The sequence below is a fragment of the Cajanus cajan genome, chromosome 1 (genome assembly GCF_000230855.2).
Source record: "Cajanus cajan strain Asha chromosome 1, NIPB_CcT2T_4, whole genome shotgun sequence".
Taxonomy (NCBI): domain Eukaryota; kingdom Viridiplantae; phylum Streptophyta; class Magnoliopsida; order Fabales; family Fabaceae; genus Cajanus; species Cajanus cajan.
This window is the reverse complement of record NC_138517.1, coordinates 23,667,621-23,682,194: the sequence shown is the minus strand read 5'-3', so window position 1 is coordinate 23,682,194 and position 14,574 is coordinate 23,667,621. Positions and strand designations below refer to the sequence as shown.

General features: G+C 24.8%; 1 non-coding gene across 1 annotated transcript; it reads left to right on the top strand.

The window, feature by feature from the left end:
• The first annotated feature begins 7,353 nt into the window (after window positions 1–7,353).
• On the top strand, window positions 7,354–7,426 carry TRNAR-UCU (transfer RNA arginine (anticodon UCU)). Its single transcript has one exon. It is a non-coding gene; the product is annotated as a tRNA-Arg (tRNA).
• Window positions 7,427–14,574: the final 7,148 nt, after the last annotated feature.

Here is a 14,574-nt window from a genome sequence, read left to right as displayed (position 1 = left end):
TTCATTTTTTTTCTTTGTAAATTAAATTTTTTTTTCTTTTATTACTACATATATTTTTAAAGATTGAACTTAGAAGTTCCTTTTAATATTTGAAAACCAATGGGAAGTTAAAAGCCAAGCAACATTTGATTAGAAAACTTAAATAGTAATCACGTTCCTATTTAATGATCTTTATGTTTCATATTTATAAATTTTTCTGAAGTTATCCAATATAGCTAGGGCAGCCCTGAATGTTGTTTCTAAATAGGAGTAATCAAAAAGGCAAAAACAAGAAATATGAGAAGCTAGAGTGCTTATATAAGAACACGAATTGAAATCTCTCACAAAAACTAAGTTGTGTTTGGTGAGTATGAAATGAATGAGAAATAAGTGGGAAAGATGATAAATAAAAAGTGAATGTATTTAGTGAAAATGAGATAAGAGAGGAGAAATAAAAGGTGGTAGGATTCACTATTTCTTATTTAGTTGTTCAACCAAGAAAAAATGACAGAAAAAGATTGTTATGTAAAATTTAATTGATTAAATTTCAATTTCACATGAGAAATAGACCAACAACATATATTTGTTGAAGTTAAATCTTCGGGTGTTGTTTTGTAATTGATTAAAATAAAAATAAATACAATTAATTTTATAAGTATTTTTCTTTTTGTTTTTTATTTTGTCTTCAATCAAATGTTTTTATTTATTTCTATTTACTTATTTTTTTTTTCATATATTTATTTTCACTTATTTCTTTCCATCCTACCAAACATAAATACTTATTATTTCTTTTTATTAATTTCTCTTAAATCAAACACTAAATTTCACTTCATTTCTTATTCATTTTTATTTATCTATTTTTCTTTTCCCCATTACCTTTTACTCTATTCATTAGGGGTGGGTATACGAACTAGTCTGATCCGTTTAAGGCCCGACCCATAAAACCCTGCATTTTAGATGGGCTGGATAAGTTAGCCTATAAAATAAATGGACTTATTTTTCAAGCTCATATCCAGCTCGACAAAATCCACAGATAAATGGATCGGTCCACAGATTTAAATAATGATTCAAAAAAATGTATTTTTTAAAAATAAAAATACATAAAATTAGAAAGAAAAAATCTGTTTATTTATAAGCTAAATTTCATCCTACTAAAGTTTATCAATAGTTAAAATGATTTAAAATACTAAATATTAAAATGTTAAAATAAAAATAATTACAAATAGTTATATAATAGTATCAAATTTTCAATAATAAAAACATCAAAATGTCATAAAAATAATCCAAATGACAAATACATACCAACTAAATATAGTTTTAGTGTCATAATAATTTAAAAGATTAAATATACAACTTAATATTAAAGTCTTAATATCTAAAAATATTAATTAGTGAAGTTCGCAGACTAATCCGTAACCCGCGAATTAAATTTGCCAAATCTGCAAACTTCACGAACCAAACTCAAAAATTAAATATAATCATAAAAACTTTAAAAAAATAGGCCTATTATCCGCAAAGTCTGCGGAGTTACGAACCGCCACAGACCCAATCTCATCTAGCAACCCTGCTATTTATCTACAACCGTACTTCAAAATTGTGGTTGAAATTAAATATTATTTTCTTTACGATGGGTAACATTTTCTTAAATGTGATCTAATCATATAAGGCATTGCTTTCCACATAAATAACATTTTTTTAATTAATGAACACTCTAAACAGTAATTACCAAAAAAGAAAAGTAACAAAAGCTTATTGTATGATAAAAAAAAATTCATTTTAAATAAGCTTTTACTCCATTTTCAATCATTCTACTAAAGTAATTATTGTATAAATACAGTATTTGTAGGCATTTTGATGATGTCTTACATTTCAACTTGGCTTTTTGACCATAGTAAAGGCTATTTTAGAAACATATTACGTAAATGGGGCTGTTTTGTAACTAATTACGCTTTTGGGACTGTTTACAACGGTCATAGCGACACCCATGACACGTGACCTTTTTTTTTGTTTAGGTTGGGCTGGAATGAGCCACAATAGTGTCACTATAGGCTGGGCCAGCACAATTGATGGACTAAAAAAAATAATGTAGCCTATAGTGACACTGTGTAAGAAAATAATAAAAAAAACAAAAATAATATAAATGTAAAATAAAAATAATAAACTGAAATATTTATTATATATTTATAAAAATTAAATTAAATTTTTTACAAATGTAATGTTAAATAAAATTATAAGAATTTTTAAAGAAAGGCGCTATGGGTCATAGCGACTTGGTGTCGCTATGAGCCATAGCACCAAGCATTTTGTATTTTTGATTTTTGCAAAATAATCACGTTTTATTTTCATTTTTCATTTTTATATTTTAATTAAAAGTACACAAAGTAAATAATTTAAATAAAATTATTTTATAAATATGTTAATTTTTTAAAAAACTAGGGAAAATTATTTATTTTTAAAATATTAAATAGGTGTCGCTATGGGCAACGACACCATTTATTATTTATTTTTTAAAATATTAGCATTTCATTTAAAAAACTTAATTTTAAATAATCACGTTTTATTTTTAATTTTTAATTTTTATATTTTAATTAAAAGTACTCAAAGTAAATAATTTAAATAAAATTATTTTATAAATATGTTAATTTTTTAAAAAATTGGGGAAAATTATTTATTTTTCAAATATTAAATAGGTGTCGCTATGGGCAGCGACACCATTTATTATTTATTTTTTTAAATATTAGCATTTCATTTAAAAAACTTAATTTTAAATAATCACATTTTATTTTTAATTTTTCATTTTTATATTTTAATTAAAAGTACACAAAGTAAATAATTTAAATAAAATTATTTTATAAATATGTTAATTTTTTAAAAAACTGGGGAAAATTATTTATTGTTTAAGTGTATTAATAATATTTTTATAATTTAATTTAAAAAAAAAACAGGGCGAAAAAAATGTAATTAAAAAAAAAATAAAAAAAATTAAAAACTGGGGTCGCTATGGGCAGCGACACCATTTTTGTTTTATTTTTGTTTTTTAAATATTTACATTTTAATTTATTTTTTAGAAATTTGTTTATTTATATATTTGTTTAATATAAATTTTATTTTATATATTTATGGTTCAGTTAATTTATTTTATTTTTATGTATTAAATAGTTAAGAAAGTGGCGCTATGGCCTATAGCGACACAATGTCGCTATAGGCTATAACGACATTAATTATTTATTTATTTTTTTTTAGAAAAATTATTTAGTTATATTGTATAAATTAATTATAATGTTTTTTTTTCAGCGTTTCATATTTAATAAATTTTCATGTTTTGAAGTTTTTTTTTAATAAATAGAAAAAAAACATACAGAAATAATTACAAAATTTATATTAGAAAATTAAAAAAAAATTAATGTCACTATGGCCCATAGCGACATTGTGTCGCTATGACCCATAGTGCCTATTACAATATATATACCCCTCACGACAGTCACGTTTTGTTCACATTTGAAATCATCAAAATCATATATATACCCCTGCTACCAGTTACGTTTCTTTCTGATTGAAATTTGTGAGTATAATTTTTTTATTGTTAAAATATAAATTGTAGCTATTTGTACTAATTAATTTTTATTGTGCATTATTTATAATTTGTATGCAGGGTATACACCGTGTAAACACATTTTTGATCGCAATTTGCAAAAGTTTTGTGAATCTAGCCCTGATGTTGAAAGGTGGATAGGAGGGATATCAAAAGACAAATGGAGCATGACATATGATGCAGATGGTCGAAGATATGATCACATGACAACAAATTTGTCTGAATGTGTTAACAAGGTTTTAAAGGATTGTAGAAATCTCCCTATCACTGCATTAGTTCGGTCGACTTATACCAGCTGCGCTGAGTATTTTAGTAATCGTGGTAGTCGTGCTTTAGCCAATGTTTCATCTGAGAAAGTTTTCCTCTCAAATTTAAATAAAATAATTTTTTTAATAAATATAAATTACACAGAAATAAATTAAATCAATTTAAAATTTAAATAAAATTATTTTTAAAATAAATATAAATAACACATAATTAAATTAAATAAATTTAAAATTTAAATATAATTAAATTTTTAATAAATATAAATTACACAGAAAATTAATTCACTCAATTTAAAATTTAAATATAATTATTTTCTAAATAAATTTAAATTACACAGAAATAAATTAAATCAATTTAAAATTTAAATATAATTATTTTTTTAAATAAATATAAATTACACTGAAATAAATTATATCAATTTAAAATTTAAATATAATTATTTTTTAAATAAATCTAAATTAAACAGAAATAAATTATAAAATCTCAAATTTAAATAAAAACATTTTTAAATAAATTGCTTCAAATGATATAGCCTATAGCGACTTCACATTAATTACAGAAAAAAAACAAATATATAAATATATCTAAATAAATTTCAGAAAATAAAAAATTTTAAAAAATCTAAAACACAAAATACCTCCTATGAAGATGAATATATCCCGAAAAAAACACCAACAACCTGAAACAATTAAAATATATTGTTACACAAATTAAAAAAAAAACTGAAAAACTGGAAAACCCTTTTTTACATTATTTATTTAAAATGATATAGCCTATAGCAACTTTATAATAATTACATAAAAATAAATTATATAAATATAACTAATTAAATTACACAAACTAAAAAAATAAATATAACTAATTAAATTACAGAAACTAAAAAAATAGAAAATACCTAAAACACAAAATACCTCTAAAGATATTCCAAAAAAACAGAAATAACCTGAAATAATAATTAAAATATATACAAGTTACAAAAAATTTTAAAATAAAAAATAAATTATAATTCAATTAATAACAAAAAAAAAAACGAAAAAACTTACCTACGGACTTGAGCTTCTCGTTCTCGGATACTTGGGGGAGGGGACCATTCCATCAGGTAAAATTCTTTTATATAGAAGGGTAATTTTTTTACTGTTCACGCCACGTGTCAAGCTATTATTGGCTAAATTTGCGGTAACTTGACACGTGGTTAGAGTCATTAACTTTTTCAACCACCTCAGTGTCGCTATGGCCTATCGCGCCACTGTGTCCCTATAGGCTATAGCGCCACCAGTTTTAACCAATTTTTTTTTTTAATTATTTCCTTAATTTCTTTTTTCCACATTTAATTTTATATTACGAATTTAATTTAAATATATATTTTTATATAAATCTTTTCTATAATTTCTTTATTTTATATAATTTTTTTTATTTATATGTATTTTTAATATTTAAAAACGTGACGCTATGGCCTATAGTTTTAACGTTTGTTTTTTTATTTATTATTTACTTAATTTCTTTTTATCACATTTTAATTTATATTATGATTTTAATATAAATCTATATTTATATAAAAAAAATTCTATTATTTCATTATTTTAAATGTATTTTTTTCCTTTTTAAGTATTTAAATATTTTTGAAAGTAGCGCTATGGCGTATAGCGACTTAGTGTGCTATGGCCATAGCGCCACTAATTTTAACATTTTTTTATTTAAATTATTTATTTAATTTCTTTTTTCTACATTTGAAATTATATTATGAATTTAATATAAATCTATATTTTTTATTTTTCTTCTTTGTAATTTCTTTATTTTAGATAATTTTTTTTTATTTATATGCATTTTTAATATTTAAAAACGTGGCGCTATGGCCTATAGCGACATAGTGTCGCTATAGGCCATAGCGCCACTTGTACAAACTCGTTTGTTTTAAAAACTATTTACTTATATTTTTTTAAAGAATTTTTTTTTATATTAAAAATGTGGCACTGTAGGCTATAGCGACTTCATTGAAGCCGTTTTGTGTCTTTATAGGCTGTAGCGACTTTATAAATATGGTTCTCATGACTTTCTTGAAATTCAAAAATTCCACGTGTCACGGTGTCACTATGCACCATAACGACACCATTAAAAACTACCCAAAAAATGTACATAGTATAAAAATAACCCCATTTACATAAATAACTTCACAAAGTCTCCCACTATGGTCAATCAGCCTTTCAACTTTTGATTGCTTAGGCCTATAGGCATTTCATTCTGAGGCAAATGACCATTTTGTAAATTTGACGTTTCTTAATTGCTCAATTGCTAAGACATTTTGTAGATTTGTGGTTTCTTGATTGCTCCATTTTGGAAATTCTAAAACATTTTCACAGCTCCATTGCTTTCTTGATCCACGTTTCTTAGATTTATTGGTTAAATTCTTGCTTTCTTCTTAATATTAATAATTTTACCCGAATATAATATTATTTTTTGTGATTTTTTTTGCAAAAATTCTTGAATGACCATTTTCTACTAAAAAAAAATTAAATCATTTTGAGTTTTGTTATACTTAAAAGATAAACTCTAGCATGATTCAGAATGATAGATTTTTATTCTCAATCATCAGATGACGAGGATTTATATGATCTTAATATACTCCTTTTGTATATTATCATTTCCCTTAAAAAAATATGATTGAATTATGTGAATCAACACTAGGCTCCCCTTGTTAGTTCTTCTATATAGTATATCACAGCCTCGACTTGTATCTCTTTATTAGATTCACCACCTTCATCAAAGAAGAGATAAGAATTGAAAATCTTTTCGAAGATGAGATAAAAAAAAAAAAAAAATTAGATTTGGGTTATCAAATTGAAAATGTGAGGGTTAGATATGAAGAAATTTCAGAAAAACAAAGTGGGCAACTTGAAGACAAGATCTTGAACCGAAATCACACTACATGTCCTTGATGTCTAAACCACTTGTGGCACCACGCCACCACCCTTTATGCTAACTCATTATGCAATTATGCACCTTTTTTCAAACTGCTTCCCTTGTTATGGCCGAATTTGCTTATTTTGGAATTTTATCTAATTCGTTATCTTTTAAAAATTATTTATCGAATTTGTTTTTTTAACATTCATGAACACACTGATTATAATGGATGGGGTGAGGAACAGTGAGAAGGGAAGAGGTTGGTACTTGGTAGCCACAAATGTTGATGAAGTGAAAAAACGAAAGAAGGAAAATATTTGGTGCAGATGGTGCACTGTTAGATAGCATAGAACCATAAAATCTAATGTATATATTAGTTGTCCCTCGTACACCAACTATGTTGATGGTGGATGCTAATACCCTAAAATTCATCTATCAAAAAAAAATTTTCAGCCCAAATATGAAAAGTGAACAGTGTTATTTGTTATGAACATTTGTATGCACGAATTACACGAAAAACAAGCGTCATTTCATTCAACAATAGCTAAATAAAAACTATTATTATTTTGATGGAAATTACGAAAGATATAATATGAATATGATATAGTTTTCAAGCAGCGCCCATGGCCTAATGGATAAGGCGCTTGACTTCTAATCAAGCGATTGTGGGTTCGAGTCCCACTGGGCGTGAAAGTTTTTTTTTAAAAGATTTTCATTGACTTTTATAACCTTAATAACCATATATTATTAATCAATCAATTTTTTTTTATAAATTTATTTATATAATTTAAAATTTTTATATATAAATTAAATTTATAAACTTTTAAAAATTATTTAATATTTCATTTTATTAATTCAAATTAATAGATAATTATAAAATTATTTTATATATTTATTTTTAATTAATTAAATCATTAAAATTTAATATAAAATATAAGTTATATATATATATATATATATAGATATAGATATATATTATTCACGTACTGTTTTATTGATTTCTCCTTATGTAATGATTTATTACAGCTTATAGGAATCAATCGCTGTAAAGATATGATTGCAGAATGCAGGAGAGGAAATGCTTTATCTGCATGCTCGGGTAAAAGGCAAAGAGCAAGCAGTGAGCATGATAAAAAGAAAATTGACTAACATAGATTGGAAATGATATCTTTTATAATTGTACTCAAACCAAATATTACTAGGTACTTAGCGGTTAACTAAAGTTTAATAGAGTTTAATTTGACTCCGAACTTTAGTTATCAAATTTTACATCTAACACTAAAGTCCATCATGGTTGACATAAATAATTTAAGATCCGATCTGAACTTACATTTTCTTATGTTGCGACTTCGACAACTCCAATGATCATAAAATTTTATTTTGATGAACATATTTATTCAAAGTGAATATGATAAAGTTAGGTTATAGACAAGTCATCAATTATAAAAAATATTACGGAAAGTGAGTTTGAAAATGTTATTAATTAAAATGTTATAAATTATTAAAATAAAATTATTTACTAAATGAATTTTATTTAGTCAAACAAACTTTAAATTAGTTAAATAATAAATTATAAAAAAGAGGCTTAAAATTTTTATCTAATATAACACCCAAAATCAACACTATATACAACTTAGTAATTAATAAGATCAGAACGGGAAGTATATGTAATTCAACTCAACTCAACAACTAAGATGAGAATCTAGATGTATACATCATTATTATAAGCATGAGGAGTGTCGTTATTTGATGAGCTTTGTATCCTTGGAATTCTCTCTCTCTCTCTCTTTATGAAGTTGAATTTTTAGTCTATGTTAATGTAAATGTTTATAAATATAAATAACATATAAAAATATAAGTTTTGAAATTTATTTTACTATATATATATATATATATATATATATATATATATATATATATATGAAAAACTGCATGCAACTATCTACCTAAAATGTTTAGATTTTGAAAATTCTTAAAAAATTTATTTAAATAATTAATAAAATATTATTTTAATGATAAATTCTAAATTGATGAGTAATACACTCCAATGTAAAAGGTAATATCCAGTGATATTTTCACTAAATGAGGTTATAAGAAAAATTAATATAAATCATTTTTATTATACTTAGCGGGGATATATTTGAATATTTTACGGTGAGATTTTAGTACTTGAAATTTTCAAAAATAAAAAAACACTCCAGAGAATTTATTTTTTAAATATAAAAATAAAAATTATAAAAATAATCGTAATGAATATGTAGTTTAAATCTCCATGCATATTTCTAACTACTACAATTCCTTCCTTTCCAATCATTAGGTTAGCCTTTTTTTTTTCTCTTCTTAAAACATTTTTTCTAATAAAATTTTTATTATTGAATTAAAATTTATTAAAATCTATAAATCCTTGCTAGAACTCATTAATTAGAAAGTGAAACTGATCAACTTCTTTTAATGATTTTTTATAAACTTTATTAATAATATAAAATATAAATAAAAAACAATATTTCTTTTTTGTTAAAAAGTGTATTTGTATACATCCATCCGTGTAACTTTATTATAATTTCCAATATAAACTTTTCACTTATTGATTCCTTAGCTATTGTCTCTAGGACACTAGTTTGTAAGACTCTAAAATATGTTACTATTATTTCTATTTATATATAAATGTTCATCATACTTAATTAGTGAGGTCGAGGTATAGATTATATTTATTTAAAGATATTTAAAAATTATTAATATCTATTAAATTAATTGTGTTTGATTATTAAATCTTAAAATCTTAGATTTGAATATTGAATTTATAAAATTACTAAATTTTTAATATTACTTTTATTATTTAAAAATTAAACGATAAAATTATCTAAAAATTATGTACACCAAAATAGAAAATTTCTTTTATATATAGGTATAAATTAATTATTATAAGTAATTAAATTAAGTAATTACTTACAAATAATACAAAATATTGATTAAATAAGTAATTCCTAATTAAAGAAGTTTATACGTTCTTGAACTAAATAAGTAATTATTAATTTGATTTTTTCTTGTATAACATTATCTTCATTTGATAAAAGAATCTCACTAGACATGGACCACATAGTATTAAAAATAAATTAGATAACTTAATTCTCTTTCATAACAAAGTTATAATAATAGTATATATTAATGAGTTATAATCTTTACTTTACAAATTAATTTATAAAAATAAATTAGATAATTTAATTCTCTTTCATAAATGGTATTAGAGTCTATATATATCCTTACCATGATTAATTTTTATTGGTTCTATAAAATGACACATATATTGTATACCTATAATAAATCATAAATTCATTATCTTTTTTATTTATTCAAGATTCCAGGAACAAGAGGGGGCAAACTTTTTGCGTGTTACATGTAGCATGATGATGTCTGGCTTTGCCGTGTAAAACTGTGTATCGGGTTCAATTCAAGTATTCAACCCCTTTATCGAGCACCGACCAGCTTTTATCAAAAGCAAAACCAGGTGTTATTATACACTTGCATGGTTGCTTTCTGCATGAAAAAATATTCACACTTTAGGACAACTCTTCTCATTGGCCTCGCTTAATTAATGGAGACCCACAATTATGATTGTCATGCAGTTTTAACAATGCACCATTAATTCACCATCATCTTCCTTCTTTCAATTTTTGTTTTGTTTTGTAAAAGTAATTAGTTCTTTTGCAGTCCACCTCGCCCACAGTTATAATTGTGTTGCGGTGTTCACAATTTTAACTTTCAACATGATCTTCCCTTCTTTCAATTAGCTTTTGTAATCCACACTTATAGTTATGAATTAAAGTCTAGACGTACAATACTATGAAATAAATTTACTAACAAATATAATTGATGTATTGCATTTCATATACCATGTTTATATAACATTTTAGTCAAGTTAGACGCTTCTATCTTATATAGCTTCATATATATCTAACTATCTTTTAATGTTTTTCCATATATACCTTTCTACTTGTTACACTTTTAGGTTAATTTGATTTCAAGGATTGACATTTAGACCTTGGAAGCATGGAACTTGGGTTGAGAATTTGGGGAAAGTAATATATAGAATGTTGAAGCTAGCATGGAATCAATTTAGTTGTGTTCAGCAACAAAGAAATTTAAAGGACTTAAGAAAGCAAGTTTTGGACATAGGAGGTAGCAAGGTTGATAGGTAGCTTGTGAAATAGCTCATACTCGTGAAACCTGTTTGTTGGAGTGCAGTGAAACGAGGGACACAAGGGGTAACTAGGGTCAAGCCTTAGTTTTTTAAGATCCTAAATGAACTAAACGATGTTCTTAATTATTTAAGTATTGTTGTTATATTTTTTATTATAAAATTATTAGAATATCAAAAGTATTCTTAGGATCATTCACAATAAACATATATCATTTAGTACTTCTTTTAGTAAATCATTTTGTAAATCAATTTCAAGATTATTTTATTTTATTATATTGTAAATGTTTAATGAACTATATTAACTAGGTTGTCTAACTTGGATATGTTAATTTATCATTAAAATATTTAATTTTATTATAATAATCATTTTTATTTTTACTATAATTTTCAACTAAAATATCAAGTTCTTCATTATTCTCAAATAGTTCTTCATTCTCAAAATGTTTTGCTTTGAAGTTTAGATTAATATTTGGATTTGCATATTTTGAAAAAAAATTATAGAATATTTAACAAAAAATTTATATAAAAAATTCTTTTGAGAATCAATATCAATTTTATATTTATTTATTTCGTTTCCATTTTAGATTACTAGATGGTTATTTTTTTATGCAACATGTTTAAATCTAAACAATTAGATAAGTACAAACATAAAACTAAATTATAATTTATTATTCAAATTATGGTACTTGATTGCTTATTTTTAAATCTTCACCTTGAACTCTCAATTTATTGCAATGGAAGAAATAAAAAATAACAATGATAGCATGTCTCCAAGAAATTCATAATAACTAACAAATAGATATTTTAATTTTATTTTAAGATTTTAGTATAGTATAAGACGATTAAGATAATAGAGAGAATTAAGAAATTATATATATATATATATATATATATATATATATATATATATATAGGGAAGGAGAGAAATTTCAAGATAATCCTTATTTATTAGTAATAAGAGAAATATAAGATAAAATAAATTAAAGGAAATAAATCAATAATATATTATATTATATATTATATATATTTTTCTCTTTATATTTAACATTATTAATTTATTTATCTAAAATTACAACTAAATTATTAAGAAATAGGAATATCACATATCAATTGATTAATTATTATTAATTAATTTATTTTTTATAATAATACTTTTTATATAATTTAATTATGTACATTTTATTTTTATATTTATATAAAATTAAAAAAAATTGGTGTCCCTTTGAAAATGAGACTCTAAACGATCATCCACCTTAACTGTGTTCAAGATTGTCATTGGGGGTAACCCGTGAAACAACTTTCTCCCTCCAAACCCTACTGGTTGGAACATCATAAATGAGACAACGCACTTCACGAGCTAATAGCTAGTGAAACAATTGTTTGTCAATGAGGAGATCATGTTATTTAAAATGCATTTTTTTAGTCCTTATAATTTTATTTATTTTACATTTTAGTTTTTATAATTTAAAATTGATTTTTTTTAGTTTTAATGTTAATTTTTTAAAATTATTTTTAGTCCTTATAATTAATTTAAAATAGATATTTTTAGTCTTTATATTTATAGTTTTAAAATATTTTAGTTTCTATTATTTTCTTTTTTCTGTAATATTGTCTCTTTTGTCTTAGTATAATGACGGTATTCAATTTTGTATTTCTAATGTTGAATTTATTCTACTATTGTTATTCTAAATTAAATCTCTCGACATTTTGTGCCTCTTTTTTACCTTCACTTGCAATGCTTATTGTTGAGACACATTTTTTTACCTTCACAAAATTAAAGACCTCTACTATGCCAACACCAAAGAAACGACATTAAAAAAAAAATCAATGACAAAGAGTAAAAAGGATTAAAAAAATGCAAGTATAATGACTAAAAAGATTTATCTTAAACTATAGGGACTAATAAAGATAAGCATAAGAACTAAAAATATTTATTTTAAACTATAAAAACTAAATGATAAAGTAAATTAAACTATATGAACTAAAAAATGTATTTTAGTGGCATCAGGCATAATCAAGGCAGTAGTTGTCTATCTGGATGACATTGGGTGTTAATATTAACGTCGAATGTGAGTCAGACAAGGACTTTTTGCCTAAAATGAGATCGACATGGGTTTAACCATGCTTAGTGTGATTAACATAAGGACTTTATACCTCATTCACGTTGGATGTGATTAGAATGGTCATGGATGTGGATGAGCCAAAGGCTCTTTGCCTCAATGGTGTTGGACGTTGGGAGAATGACGTTAGGCGTGAGTTACTGAATGAAAAATAGTTGATTATTTGACTAAGTGTTGAAAAAATGAATTATAGGTTGTGATTCTCACATGTTGTATGTTGTTTTATGATTCTAGTTCATTGAACATTGATCTAGATTGATGTATGTTGATATTTAGGTTGCTTAAAGTTGTAAGTTGATGAGAGTTGAAAGTAGTAAAGTTGTATGTTGTGTAGTGTTGAAATAGTTGTATAGATAATGCTTAAGGCATGTAGTTGAGTTGCGTTAATTGACTTAGGAATAAGGGAGAGGTATTGTTTTCCAAAGATGAATATCTCATTATGAGGAAATGGTATTGTGGTGCTCTATAAGCCTAGTTATTGAAAAATCCTTCTTGAGTATTGTTAACTCTTAGAGTGGAAAATTGAGTCTCTTTTAGATCTTTAGTTGATATAGTATGGGGGTCAGGTCGAACCATACTGATTATAAAGTGACCAAATATAGATTCGTATGGGCAGGTCAAGTCATACGTGTGTGAAGTTACCAAATTAAGTAAGGTACAAGATCGAGACTAAAATCCCTAATTAAGTACGGGAAAGGATGCAATATTTGGAGGGTAGTCAACAAGCTAATTTCATAATAGGCTTAGTTTACGTGGTGAAATTAAAGAAACCATGTTGTGTTGTGGATTTTTATCCAAATCTGATATTGATCTACCAAGTCCAAAAAGATTACATTGTTAAGTTAGTTTGGTAGGGTCAAGTCACTTAGATTGCTCACTTGTGTTATAAGAGCTATCTTATTTGAAATGCATGATGCCGCATTATGTTGTTGTGTTGGTAAGTTGTGAAGTTGATGTTGATATGTAGTAATGTTGCTTAAGTTGCTATGTTTTGCACAAGATGTGTAGGAAAATTGTATATTGTATTGTAATTTGTTGTGTTGTTTAAGTTGAAAAACATGTATGGGTTGTATGGTGTGGCTTATATGTTGTATTGGTTCGTTGAAAGTTGTAAATTGGAGATTGTTGTATTCATTTCATAAGTGTTGGTATGTTTTCGTTGATAGTATAGTTGTAATTTACTTATATATTTTTGTTATCTTCTATAAGCTTACTCTTACATGTTTTCTTGTGGTTGAATTGCATTGAATATACTTGTTATGGGAGTAGGATAGGAAAAGGATGGAGGGGAGTACATGTTGAAAGCCATGCTAGGAAATGGTGGTGTTTCTTAGGCTACCCTGAAATAACTATTTTGTAGTAATTATTTGACCAACAATCTAGGTTTATGTTTTCAATATAAGTGTGTGTGTAGTTATAGTTTCAATTCCATTGAGGGGCTCACATTATGTTTTTCAATTGATGAAGTTTACACACACACGCACACGCACACGCACACGCACACGCACACGCACACGCAC